Source organism: Polistes fuscatus, unplaced genomic scaffold (assembly GCF_010416935.1).
Source record: "Polistes fuscatus isolate 324 unplaced genomic scaffold, CU_Pfus_HIC Scaffold3, whole genome shotgun sequence".
NCBI classification, from domain to species: Eukaryota; Metazoa; Arthropoda; class Insecta; order Hymenoptera; family Vespidae; genus Polistes; species Polistes fuscatus.
In genome coordinates this window covers 6,135,086-6,149,876 of record NW_025113107.1, presented here as the reverse complement: position 1 = coordinate 6,149,876, position 14,791 = coordinate 6,135,086, and the positions used below count along the sequence as shown (strand labels likewise).

Genomic DNA, 14,791 nt, shown 5'->3' with positions numbered 1-14,791 from the left:
CCACCCCGTCGTTGCAATGAATTTAACGAGTTAGTAAGTGAAAAGGGGTGAAAATTCATCGTTGAGGAAAAATATAGAACGAGTAAAGAAAAGAAAAGAAAAAGAAAAAAAAGAAAGAAATCACAAAAATTCCTCGAAGTTAGATATTGCGTACAAAAATTTGGTACAAAGAGAATAGAAAAATAATGGGGGAAAAGAAAAAATGAGAAAATTAAACAATAGATCGTAGGAATACGATTTTTCAACATTGCTATCATGAATTGTCGTTAAGACAATTTCTTCATAACGAATATCAAAACCCATTTACATCGTATAAGTGCGAAAGAGAGAGAAAAAAAAGGAAAACACTAGGATTCTTAAGAAAGGAACAAGATGAAAGAATCAAAGAATGCTTCTTGAATCGCAAAGGAAAGTTGAGAAAGGAAAAGGATAGTATTGAGAAAGAGTAAGAAAGAAAAAGAAGAAAAAGAGAAACAGAAGCTGCTTGAGAGAATGCAAAGAGGAATCAGAAGAAACGAGAGAGAAAGAGAGTAAGAAAAAGAGAGAGATAGAATGAGGATAGTGTAAAAAAAAAATAAATAAGAACAAAGAGAGAGAGAGAGAGAGAGGGAGCGTTGGGTGATAGAGAAAGAGAAAAAGCCGTGTCCGTGAAAAGAGATAATCTCTGTTTATCTTGTAATTCCCTGGTAATGCCATTATACCATCCGGCTTGGACAGGATTCCCCACATTACCGGCTTAAATCTTTGTTTTCGCCCGTTCGCGAGGGTGCACGAATTGGAGAAAGAGGGGGAGGGGGATGAAAAGATAGATAGAAAGAAAGAGAGAGAGAGAAATATATATACTCTTTATCTATTTCTCTCTCTCTCTCTCTCTGTCTTTATTGTATAGATAGATAGATAGAAAAAGAAAGAAAAAAAGTATAGGTAGGGAAAGGGCAAAGTTAGAATGTCCGAAGATAGTCGCTCGGCGTAATTGAATTGGTCTGTTCTTAAAGGGCGATAAATCTTTGGAAGAAACGGTAAGCCACGTAGTGCGCATAACGTCGTTCAACTCGAATTGCACACCACCTCTATCGTATCACTTCGAAAAGCAATGGCTTTACTACCGGACACGACGAGGCGTAATTCCTCGTGTTCCGCGAATTTATCTCGGTTGTTGGTTTTGAATCGCAGAACAAAGAGGATAAGTCGAAATTCGCGAGTTTGTAATCTCTCATGGATTACGTCATAGTAATTCGAGATCGAAGCGAATGAAATGAAATGAAATTTCGTCGGAACTTTCGACGGTGTTATTGGGTTAGACGCAAGGACAACTTCACGACTTCGCGATCGTTTTAACGAGAATTGATGAATTTAATTCACGATTATATTGTTTACAGATAGATTATTTAATTTCCTACGACAGCCTTTTTTTTGTCTATTCAAAATTATTTAGGTTTTCTTGAAGGTTTGAATATATTTAACTTATAGAATACTTGTAATCAATGAATTTGGTATCATAGAAATCAATGGGATAATGTATAGTAATTATCGGGATAACATAATTAGCAAAGCGTACTTAAGAGCTGACACAATACAACGTATAACCAGAGATCGTTTCCAAAGCCACGAATTGGACCAAAGATAATTAGCAACAATTCAATGCCAAACCGGATGGATCTTCCCGATCGATCTTCCAATCTACTGGGCCCAAAACAATGAAATCTATTATAATAGAGGAAGACCGATCGATTTCTGCATTTACAAGAGAATTGCAATTTCGAGTGTACGCGCTCGGACAAATGCGTTACGTTTCCCCATTGACGTTTAATATCAACCTAACGCGAAACTTGATTATAATACTGGAGAATCGATTGTGAGTTATTCGATCGAGATTTTCCGAAATTGATAAGATTTAGACCGAAGGAATAACAGTATTAATTACGTCCCGAAATCAGAAGGATAATTAACGTTAGTAACGAGGATTACGATAGGTTGGACAATAAATAGTGCGTTCAATTGGTACCAATACAACACACCGATATCAATTCATACGTCAAAACGTTATCGAATCTTCCGCGAAAACGCGGTATTACTTAACGATAGTTAGTCAATAATTTGTAGAAGGATTATTAGGATGATAATCATACGCACGGGGAACCGGCCTTCGATAATTAGAACGTGACAACCCGAATAATGAATTGGGATTGTACGACGGACGACGATATTTGGAATTAATGTGATGTCAATCGATCCATCGATCACTATCACTTAAGAATTTAAATAATGATCTTTAGAATTAATTATTCATGATGATCGAATGATTATCGTTAGAAATGATGATTTATAACAATTCTATTATGTTTATAAACATTCATGATTTATAATGATTTATATTGAATTGATGAGATTTCTGAATGATCGAATGATTTTCATCTTTCACAATCAGTTCTCTCTCAGCATATAACATCACGTGAGAATAACTGAATTGAAAAGACTACAATATCTCTCCCTTTCTCTCTCTTTTGTTATGTTTCCGATAACTAACGCAGCAAAAGCGAGTATACTCGAGTAACGAAGCATCAATTATTCGGCGTACCGAATAACATCCGATCGATGATGTTCGATAGTATCAAAATATCTCGCTTAGCGTACACGTTTTACTCTCGTACTATTAATTCGAGATAAATCTTTTTGATATTTTGGAATATTTTTTCTCGAAGACGTATTTAAGATTCGAGAGAAGAAGAAGAAGAAGAAGAAGAAGAAAAGAAAAAAAAAGGAAAGAAAATTGAAACCTTATGGGAAATCTAATGATTTGCTTTACTTATTTTTTACGTATAAGAAAGAACTTACGAATTGGAGCCACGAGTAAACCAGGTGGAAAAGAAAACGACACCAGGGAAAAATAGAAAAGCGCGGGTAGATTCGATTTCATCATCTCGTGCTCTTTCCTTATTTACTCTTTCGTTTGAGACGTCAAGTCTCTTTTTTCCGTCTTCTTATTTTCTTTTTTCCTTCCTATTACGCCCCAAAACAAGACCAGCTAAGTTTTATTGAATCAAGCACTTTGCGGTAATTGTTCTTACTAATAAAAAGGAACCTGTACTTCCTACCATATATATAAGAAAGAAAAAGAACTTTTACTTGTGAAATAAGTTTTCTTTCCGCTTTCACCCTTCTCTTTCTTTCTTTTTTAACCTTCGTGTCGTAAAACTTGTTTTGAAAATAATGAACAAGTATAAATAAGAACACGTAAAATTAATACAAACGTACTACTTTATTGCTTTCTCATTAAACCATCGACAATTTACATTATTAAGGAAAAATGTATCAAAAGTATAGAATAGAAATAAAAAAAAAAAAAAAAAAAGAAGAAAAAACAAATGGTGAAGCAGTAATTACTTACATGCATAGTTCCAAGAGATTTATGCACAAACGGAGCTAAAAGTTTGGACGAAAAAACTTTAGGAAAAGTGGCCATATTAAACGTCCCATCGGTGGAGTATTTATATTCGCATTTCCCGCAAACGACAAAACGTAACCTTTTGCTCGAAGTACGAGGGTGAAGAGATGAAGGGAGAAGCTCGTCTGTTTGAGTATGTACGCGTCGTTAGTCGGTGGTTCTCTCATTGCTTCTTTAAAATGCAAGCCATGTGACATAACTAACTACGTCTATGCCGTTGGGAATCGTACATGGAGAAAGAAAAAGTAGGAAACAGGGAGACGGGGAGATAGAAAACTAAAAGGAAATAAAGAAAAAAGAAAGGAAAAACCTGCAGCAGCAAAAAAAGAAAAGAACAAAGGGAAGTAAATAAGTAGAAGGTATAAAACGGGAAAAGAAAGAAAGGCAAAAAAAAGAAAAGAAAGGAAAAAAGAGTAAGAAAAAAAAAAGATAGCCCCTACCCCGGTTTTCGCCGCCAACCAACCCTCGACGACTCCTTCGTTCTCGCTTATACGCATATTCGCGTCACGTGAATTTATATTTTTATTTAAACTGGGTCACATCTGCGCCGCGGTACACTTCAGGAAGCACTTTTACAACCAGCGGGTACTTAAAAATCTCACCGATGCTGAGAGGGTTTATTGCGTCTTTGACGGGAAAGTACCTGCGCTCTCGGTGAGTAAATAAAAAAAAATACCGAACGAGGCTGAACGTATTACTTCGTATATATATTATTATATATTATATTATAATATTTATATCGCCTGCGCATTTTTAAAGGGCCCTATGATAGAAAAGAAAACAAAAAAGGGAACAAAGTCAAGAAAGTAGAGTATCTATAATAACCGACCAGCTCGTACGGAGAGAAAAAGATGAAGCGTCAAGAAGAAATAAAGAAAAATAGGGTGGGAAATAAATAAAAAGAGAGAGAGAGAGAGAGAGAGAGAGAGAGAGAGAAGAAAAGTCGTATAAGATGAGCGATTCTCTCGTTTCGGTACAAACGAAAAATGATCTTCTATCTTTTGTCTTTCTCTCCTTTGCAACTATGTTTCTTCAATATTGACACTCCTCGCGTTCCTGTCTCGTCAAAGAGCAAATTCGTGAACGTGTGAAAGAGGAAAAGACGAAGAGAGAGAAAGCAAGAGTAAAAGATGGAATGGAGGAAAGAGGAAAGGGGAGAAAAAAGAGGGAGGAAGGAGGGCTAAGTTTTCAACGGGGCGTACATCCCTCTATAAACATATATACATATATATATATATATATATATATGTGAACGTACCTATATAAGGTTCGTGTTCTCCTTTTCGTCAAGCCCGTTTTCACTTGGTTCTCACACAACTTTGTAAGGCGTCTCGCGAATGGGAACACGCGCGGTTAGTGCACACACAAAGTAGCACGTACGATTTACAACAAGGTAGAAAAATCAACGCTCGGTAGGTAGGCTCGCGTTTCTCGAAAGAAATGCCGGAAGCGTGTATCCTCTCTTCTTCTCTCTCTCTCTCTCTCTCTCTCTCTCAAGAAAAGTAAAAGACTAGAGCAACATCCTTCTTATTCTTTCTGACGTCTCTCGCCACTATGTCAAAACGATCGTAATGCATAATACATAATACAAGAGAGCATGAATATTCTTCATGAAGAAAAGGGAAAGAATATATTGACATATCTAGGATGTTCGAAAAAATAAAAAGAAAAAAGACAGAGAAAGAGAATGCAACTAACATTTTTAGGATGACGTAAAAGAAAGGAGAAGAAGAAGAAGAAATAGAGAGAGAGAGAGAGAGAGAATGAGAAGGGAAAGATAAGAGGGTAAGTTTCTAAGGAGTTTAGTGTTACGTTTCGATTACACATACGGATTTGTCTCTCTTTCTCTCTCTCTCTCTCTCTTTATCTATCTATCACTTTCTGACTCTTATTCTTGAAAGTGCAAGACCTTAATCTGGGTCACAGAAGCGATCATCCTTTTACATGTAACCACTGTTTGAACGGCTATAGGAGGATTGCTACGGTCGAGCAGTTCCACGAAATCGCAGTCAAATCAAGTTGAATACTTTCGATCGATTGTACGTATGTATATAAGTCTATTTCTATATGTACAGTTAAAGAAGCCGATTCACGCCAGGATATTGACCTAAATCCTCCTTAGTATAATACATACAAGTAGAACGTAATTATTATACGACCGAAGTATTATCCTCCTTTTCTTTATTTTCCTCTTTCTCTCTTTTTTCTTTCTTTGTGTCTCTTTCTCCATGACCCTTCGTAAACTCATCTTGAGGAACTTAATTAAAACCCATTCGTGGACTGTGACAGTTGAAACAAAGCGGGTACCGTAAGTAAAGAATTTTACGGTGCTTATAAATACGCTAGTCCTTTTCGAGAAAAGTAGAAGACCGGTGATCGTCGAGATGAATAAATGTTTGCATAGAGAATCATTGAAATAGTCGTCTCTCTCTCTTTTTCTATTTCTTTCTCCTTCTTTCTTTATCTCTTTTTCCCAAACACACATAGATATATGTATGCATGCACACATAACGTTTATACACAGAAATTGTTACGTCTTATCTCTACTTTCGTACGAAAAGGGAAGGAAACGTAAAATCGTGAAGATTGAAAATTCGTAGTCTCGTACGATAACGGCGCTTATGGCTGTCATTAAAGAGGGAAGGGAAAGAACGACGTTGTTGAAAATTTATGAAAACGCTCGCATGCCCCGAAGGAAAATCCTCGCGAGCATTACTAAATCGGTATGTGCTGTTGCGACCGAATTACATACGGAGAAAGAGTAGGGGAGAAGACAAATAGGCTGTGAGAGTAGAAGAGAGAAAGAGAGAGAGAGAGAGAAATAGAACGGCCTGATGGAGGATGAGGCCGAAGCGAAGTGAGGAAAGGGTCGAGAAGGAAAAAGAGAAAGAGAGATGCTATGAATTCGTGAGTGACCCGAGATATCAGGGCCACCACCACCACCACCACTACCACCGCGTACCGGGATTCCCTTCAAGACTTTGCTTCTCCTCGTATATCTAACTGCTCTGGCAACTTTAAAATACACGGGCATCGTGTCGTTCGTTTGTTCGTTCGTTCGCTTTCGCAAATGTATTCCTCTTTCCTACGATCCACTACTATAGCACGACCGTACTATTTTTATTTTTTCTCTCTCTTTCTTTCTCCGGCTATTCTTATCGTCATTGCAAGGCCATACTATATACCTCTTCTTTCGTCTCTTTCCACTCCCCTCCTCGCTTTATTAATTCTCCATCAGATTTTCTACATAAAGAAAACCCCTGGCGCTGTACTCGTCTCGCGTTAAGTTTCATATTTCTCGAACAACTTTACAGAAACATGAATCTTAATGCAAAGTGAACACGGCGAGTCTCACGTCGGGTGATCTCTTTTCTTTGTCTTGCTTTATGCCTTTTTCATCGACTAGTTTGTTGGTAAACGGTTTGAGCAAGTGTCATATTACCTGGCCATGTGTATCAATAACGGTACACGTTGCAGGCTTTGATGAATATGTAAAAATTATAATATATCTTTTTTAATTTTGTAACTTTTTTTTGTAAAACGCAACATATTTATTCGTATAATAAATGTTGAAACTATAAAATCTTCTATCAGATATATAACAAATTAATAATTTTTGTAATGCCATCAATCGGTTTCCTGTAATTTAATCTATTATTGAAAAAATCTAATGAACATCTAGCTTACATGTTTATCCAATGGTTATTCGGTCATCCAGAAGAACATATTTATCCTGACTTGGAATTCTTATGGCGATGCCTTTCATTGGATCCTTCTGAAACAGAAAATATGTAAAAGTTGTTAATAGTTAGCGTAATCAAGTCGAATTACTCGGCTCATTAATCCGTTAACGCGCGAAGTCGAAAATTCATTCGTTCGTTCGTTCGTTCATTCGTTCGTTCTTACGCGAATTAGCCCGATTTACGAGCTCTACTATCAAGCCCGAAGCATTCTTGGTAAGAATAAGCGCGTACTCTAGGTAGCTACGTCAAAGTTGTTTCCGACGCACGTTCGCTCGTTATTCTCTCGCTAATTTCGCAGTCTCTCCTCGGCGACGTTCGCGATCGTTTAGCATAGAGAAACAGAAGCGACGTGGAAAACGATGTTGTTCAGAATCTCTCGTTTTCCATCGTAGAATTTCCTTCCTTCCTTCCTTCCTTCCTTCATTCTATATATGATGCAAGCAAGCAAGCAACCAACCAACCAGCCAGTCAAGGAACCAATCAACCAGCTAGCGCGTTTCTTCGGTTTCGACAAGAAGAAGAGAACGAGAACGGCACGTTGCCATTCCCTGTAAGTTCCATAATAACCTCATCTACGCTGATGACGAGAGCAACATGTTTGTCCTTTAATTAAGTGATATATAAGTACCTTACTCATCGTTGATTTGGTATACCGAGAGAACCCGTGGAGAGCTTACCAGATTCGCAAGCAAAGCTTCTTGAGAAATTTAAAGCTTTCGAGAGCTAGTCGCTAATGAGAAATAATTGATAAACCGAGTTTTAGAAAGGGAGATAGAGATAGTGGAGTGGATAGATAGATAGAAGGGTTAACGCTTCCGAGTTAACGTGAACGTTATACCGGTATTTAGTAAAGCTGTTTTAAAATTCATCCCATGATTATCTGTACCCTTTAGAAATACGAAACCTTCGTTAACGAAACGCCACCGGCAACGTCTTAAGGATAACCTAGAGATAAGTATATATGTAATACCGACACGAATTGATCGACCAAGATCTTACGCGAAAGCTATACTAATTATGTATTATACGATATCTCTTCTACCAGTGGTAAATGCGACCGTTCTTGCAATCAACGCGAAATAACGAGAACTTTTCCAACTGAATATCTACCTTACGATAAATACGCGTACGGTAACTGTATTATTTGATGAGCTATTAAAAAGTTTAACGACACGAACTTTAAAGGGACCAATCTGGAACGGGAAAATGAAATACCGCCGAGTATGAAACTGTCCTTGAATACGGGATGATATACGTCTATAATTGAAGGGATGAGAAAAGATGACGAATTTTTTTTATAACAACCCTTCGTTCTTTTTCTATAATCTTTTTAATTTACTACCAAATTTACTACCAAAATGTGTTTTTAATGTCGAACAAAATTTCTGCTATAGTTTAAAAAGCGTTAACAGAAAAAAAGGATCTAATAAGGTAATTTTAAGAGAACGTAAAAATTGATGGATGATAGTAATGTATAATAGTAGAAAATAAAAGAGAAAAAAAAATAAAAAAGAGAAAGCTCAGCTTATTCGATATACAACATAATTAAGATCAACCAATCTTCTTATTCTCTTCTTGTTACTCTACAACTAAGGTGTCTGCATTTTTCTCTTTTATCTTTCCACTTTGTTCAACTCTCTCTGTCTGTCTCTTCTTTCTCTCTTTCTCTCTCTCTCTCTCCTTCTTTCTGTATCTTTATTTATCTCTTCCTTTCTCTCTTCTCAAAGTACTCTTTCCCAACTGGCGACTTTAATTGGCCTCAACCCTCGCACGTCGATGTAGGATCGTGTTTTACGAGCACCGATATGACCACTTTTACGATTCTGGCCTGAGCCGAAAATCAGTCGCGTACACCGTTAAGTCGTGAACGAGGTTGAACCTCTCACTTCTAACATACTCTCTCTCTCTCTCTCTCTCTTTTTCTATCTTCCTTTTTTCCTTTACTATTCCGTAGTTAATAGATATTTCTATGTTGTAGCGTGATAGAAGTTTTATCGTTAAGAAAAATCGAACGTAAAGACTCTTCAAGATGAATGACAGAACGTCTGGTAACTATCGATGAAAGATAAAATTACCTGTTCGTATTGCTAATGCCGAAATAACAGCGTGATTTGTTTAAACGAGAGTTCGATAAAACGATGAAGAAGAAGAAGAAGAAGAAGGAAAAGGAGGTTAAGGTGGATGAGTAGAAAGAGGAGGAGGAGAAGGAGAAAAAGAAGAAGAAGCGTTTACCGCATCGACAGAACCATTTTTCAGAACACTCTCTGTACTGAAGTACTCTTATGTTGGGAAAATAATTTACTTTGACGGCCATGAGTAATGCTATTCCAGAAGGTTGTAGTAAAGTATCGAATAAACGAACGATATATATATATATCACGACGTACATTTTTACTCGCGCGAGAGTTAAATTGTTTTAATAACAAAAAATACAAATAAGAGTATATATACATATATAAAGAATGATTCAAACAAATCGTTAAAAAATTTTTTGGTCAGAAACGAAGAAAAACATCGAATTTATTTTTGCAGTAATTCAACTGGACAAAAGTTGAACATTCAACTGGACAAAAAACTGGACTAATTTTTTAATGGTTCGAGTAAATAATATTCAGTTTAATGAGAGCTATTTGAATAGCACAAAATTAGTACCACCTTCCATTTGTATGAAATTGGTAAGACACTCTTTTTTCCAAAATATATTCGTTCAAATAAATATGTAACCCTTTAAGAGATTATACACTTTCTTACTATTATTAATTTTCAAGTAAATAACATCTTGTAAGATTTTATTTGAACCACTCTGTATATGATAAAATACAAAAGTATTTGTAAATGTATATACAGACACAGACTCTTCCCCTCATTCTATATACAACAAAATCGATTTTTATTCTGACGAATTACGTTACGTTCGATGGATTACTCCAAGCACAGAAAGATGGCCAGCAGGCAGGCAGGCAGGCAGGCAGCATCCATCCGCTCGATGAAAACAATGGACAATCGTTTGATATCTGTCAGTCGGAAAATAACTTGTCATCGTATTTGATAATGTCGATACTACGCATCGATTATCGTACGGTTACATCGACGCCTGCCTCGAGAATTCATCCTGAATATATAAATTTATATTTTTTTCTTTTATTCATATAACAATAATATTCTTGCGACACGTGCGATGACTTGTAGCAAACTTATCGTTGATAAGTTTTTATTGATAAGTTTTTGTATACTGTGTTAGGAGATATGGAAAAATCGATTCCTCGAATTGATATGAAACGAGAACGAGAATGAAAGAGAATAAGAAAGAGAGAAAGAGAGAGAGAGAGAGAGAGAAAGAGATTGGCAGTAAAGTAATTACATACTTACAATTAGTAGCAAGCCGATTACTTCCGTAAAAGCATCAACTACTAAGAGCGTTGCATATCGGTAGGAAGAAGCGTTAGATTATATCGAGCTCGTTAATTTACTCGAGTATTGTTCTTTACGCACAGGATACTCACTCTCTGTGTTTCTCGTCGATGTGACGAATGGTACTATCTAATTATGTCGTTGAAACATTTCATGATAAAGAGAAAGAGAAAGAGAGAGAGAGAGAGAGAAAGCACGAAAAAAGAAAGTAAAACAGATCATATTTGAATGTGTGTATGTATTGTGTGTATATCAGGGTATCCCACGTAACACTTTTCACGATTTTTCAAATATTTGCAATAACGTGACAAAAAAGTATTTTAAACAAAAGTTGATCAGTTTTCTATCGGCTATACATTGCAATAAAAAAAAGTTCGAAAAATATTTTTGTTTAATAATTATCAAGGTCACCTTCATTTTTTTTAAATGGCACTTCGTATTTTTGACTTCACAGTATTATATCCCGTATTAAGACGAATTCAATGACTAAATATACCATGACCTTCGGAAGACCTTGAATACGAATTGACCTTTGTATTTTTTTGTTATTATTATTCTTATTACAACAATTCGAAATTTCTTTTTTATTGCAATCTGTAACCAATCGAAAACTGATCAACTTTAGTTTAAAATACTTTTTTGTCGGGTTATCGCAAGTATTCGAAAAATCGTGAAAAGTGTTACGTAAGACATGCTGTATATATAATAGATGTATGGAGATAAACAGAGCTTTGAAGCGAAAGCTTTACTCGCTTTCCGTTGATTCATGTATTACGGATTTAAACAATTACAAACATTCCAGAGCTGTCAAAGTTGCTTTAATCGAAGTGAAATAATAATCATACTCGATTAAAGCTTGTGACGATAATCTCTAAAAAAGTATTAATGTGCTGAGAATGACGAGGCTACCTGGAGATGCGTTGCACATTAGGAAGCTTAAATGACATTTTTTTAAAGTAGAATAAGAACAATAAAATATGACTAATGGAAAGAAAATAAAATGACATTGACCGATGCTACTGACGGAAAGAGAAAGAGAAAGAGTACATCTCTATTTATATATATATCCTTCTCTTTAAACTCATGCTCTCGAAATTGTTTGCCTTGGCGATTTAATTAAACCCAGCGTTAATTCAATAGACGTGTCCTGAGCAACTAACGAATTACAGTCGCATCTGCGAGCTGGATTAGTAGGCGCGTCGTGTGCCTTCTCTCTCCTTTTCTCTATTTCTCCCTCTCTCTCTCTTTCTCTTTCCCTCTCTTGCTCTCTCTTTCTCATGCTCTCGCACTCTTGACTAAGCAATGCGTATCGTGTACATGAATATGGTAGTAATTAACCGCGATTGTAGCGACAGCCCTCAAAACGCACTGTGAATACGAGTATACCCAGCGCTCTATCGCCGCACGAAATGTCTCCGGAATTCTAATGCGCTCGTGCCCTTTATCCTATCCCCAGACCCTTGAATCTACCCGCGTCATTTCAAGATATCCTTGCGAGATATATACATGTATATTATAATATAGCTACGTGTATATATATATATATATACGTACACATACACACGTACACATGTATTTCGTATATATATATATATGTATATGTATGTATATTCTCAGTGATTTCGTTACTCATCAGCGAACTTCAATATTAGTCAAGATATCGAAATTTCTCCTTTCATCTCGATATATCTATTTAATTAAATCGTATATATTGAGTTAGATCTTCCTAATATGGTCCTTTCTAGGTTTGATTGGAAATTTATGCTAATAGAATATTTTCTTTTCCCGATGAGAGGTCAGTGGACGATATTGGATACGAATGAGAACAAGAGATAGACAGAGAGAGAGAGAGAGAGAGAGAGAGGGAGAGGAAAATCTAATGGCAGTTAGCCCTCGTTATTCCTCGCTTATACGGTATACGAATACAACGACAAAGTAAACTGCATCCAGGTGTCAGAGTAGAGCTCGTTAGTGGGTTTACAGGTAGGTCACCATTGTGTAACCACGTAACCAAGCTACTGCATGCAGCTTACTTGGCAAATATCGCTCTCGACTATGTAACTATAAGGAGGGCTGATATTATCTTGGTAACAGCCATGATAACAAGAAGTAAAATCGCCTGACTTTTCATTTCGGTCTTGTAAACGCGTGTCTAGCCTGTTTCGAGGGAAAGATTGAAAAAGAACTTTTCTAACTTATACTCCAGCAAGTATATTATACATTTATCATTGGCATCGTTCCTTTCTTTCGTTCTTTTTTTCTTTCTTTCTTTTCTTCCTTCTTTTTATCTCTCTCTAACGATCATCAAAACGATCTAAAAAAGAAAATAGAAAAGTAGAGAAAAACGGTGGATAGTTTCACGACTAATCTTTTTTCTAATCTTAAATACCTGGGGCAAACTAAATTGTCCCGAATGTTTCTGTAGTTAGCAGAGAGAAAAAGAGAGAACGCGATGAAAAAATATCTAAAAACAAAAAAAAGGGAAAAAAAGCTCTTGAATGTTTCGCGGTTCGGCAACTACGAGAGGACAAAAAAAGGGTGGGAAGAACGACGGTTCACCAAACAATATAAAAAATGATGGATCCGCCAACAGACGAGCGCGAACGGCCGCCTGGTGGTGTGTATAGCAAAACGGTCGGTAGGAGAATCCCATTGGTCATTTTTCGACTTCCCGAGTTGTAGCGTGATATCGTTCTAGATAGGAGCGACGTGTTCGACGCGTACGACCAGAACGATGCTAACCAAAATTCCGAGTAAATAGCGACCGAAGCCGAATGGCGTGAGAGGCTGCTAGAGGGTGGAACAATGTTGTTGACGAGCAAGAGAGAGACCAAGGAAGACAGATATAACGAATCGATGCAGTTTACCTAACCATCCCTATCTCTGTCTCTCTTTCTCTCTCTCTTTCTCTCTCTCTCTCTCCCTTTTCCTCTCTACCCTCGTTCTATCTCATACTTTCTCTTATCCTTCTTCCCTTTTCCCGTTTACCTTCACATAAACGATAGAAAGATTCTTCTCTTCGTACTAACGTTTCTTCGATGCTGTCATTACCAGTGTATATGCTTCCTTCTCTGGCATGTCAAGTGACGTTTATTGTTAGTCAAAATTCGTCGCAAGTTACACCACCAACAAATAAAAACTCTTTATATAATATATTACACGTATACATATACATTTATAGTTATATATAATATATATATATATATATGGCATCTCCATATACATCTATATACATAGATCAATGTATATATGTATATCTACAGAGAAAGAGAGAGAGGGAGAGAGAAAGTGGGGGGAAGATGCTTTTAAAAGCTTTGGATCTTGAGTTAGCCTCAAAGAAAAATTTTGAATCATAAGCAGCTGCAAGTAGATTTACATCGATTCCATTGTAGAAGCCCGATTACTAATCCATGTGTATTAACGTCGTATCATAACGGATAATTATAACGAATCAATAAATTTACTCTTCTGGATCTCCTTTCTCATTCTTTAGAATGAGTCAAATCTGCGATATTTTCAAGAAATGAGACAAGAATGATTATTTCTTTGTACGTGACAACACACATTCTTGTATTAACGAGTCTTTCTCCTTGATATGCAAACAAAAAATATATTTTTTCTTATTTTCCCCTGTCATTTATTTAGATATACGAAACAATGACTTAAGATAATTAATAATTTGGCACGCTGAGAATACACAAAATAACTATGTCGTATAGTGTGTAGCTTCAGGGAGAAAAGGAGCTTTCCAGGAAATCTCACGAATTTGATCCATAAATATGCCCACAGGGGCCTATCTGTGGAATCTACGGTGAAACTTGTAACCCTAAAATACTCGAGGAATAGCTCCCCGTCACGAAGTCTCTTACTACCTTTCACAAGAGAGAGAGAGAGAGAGGGAGAGAGAGGGTGGGAGGAGAGAAGGCGAGATGGAGAGAGAAAGAGAGAAAGCTTCGTTGTGGTTACGCGCGTACATGGTATAACGCGCATGTTACATAATCGATCGTTACACCCTCCTTATCCAATTTTTTTTTTACTTTTTTCATCTTCTTCTATTCCTTTCGTCTCGTTCTTCTTCTTCTTCTTTTTCTTCTTTTCCGATAAGAACAATTTTGGGTAAGGTACCCTCGAGGAAAAGAAAAATCTTATATTCTACTTCGTTCGAATATGCAGAAGTTATTCGATATTAAAC

At 36.6% G+C, this 14,791-nt stretch overlaps 1 protein-coding gene across 1 annotated transcript in view; it reads right to left on the bottom strand.

Moving 5' to 3' along the window:
• LOC122519562 overlaps positions 1-14,791 on the bottom strand; it is a 234,192-nt gene that overhangs the window by 149,823 nt on the left and 69,578 nt on the right. Inside the window, exon 2 of the mRNA XM_043639091.1 lies at positions 7,133-7,220. The gene's annotated coding sequence lies outside the window, so the exon portion shown is untranslated. The remainder of the gene's footprint in view (positions 1-7,132; positions 7,221-14,791) is intronic.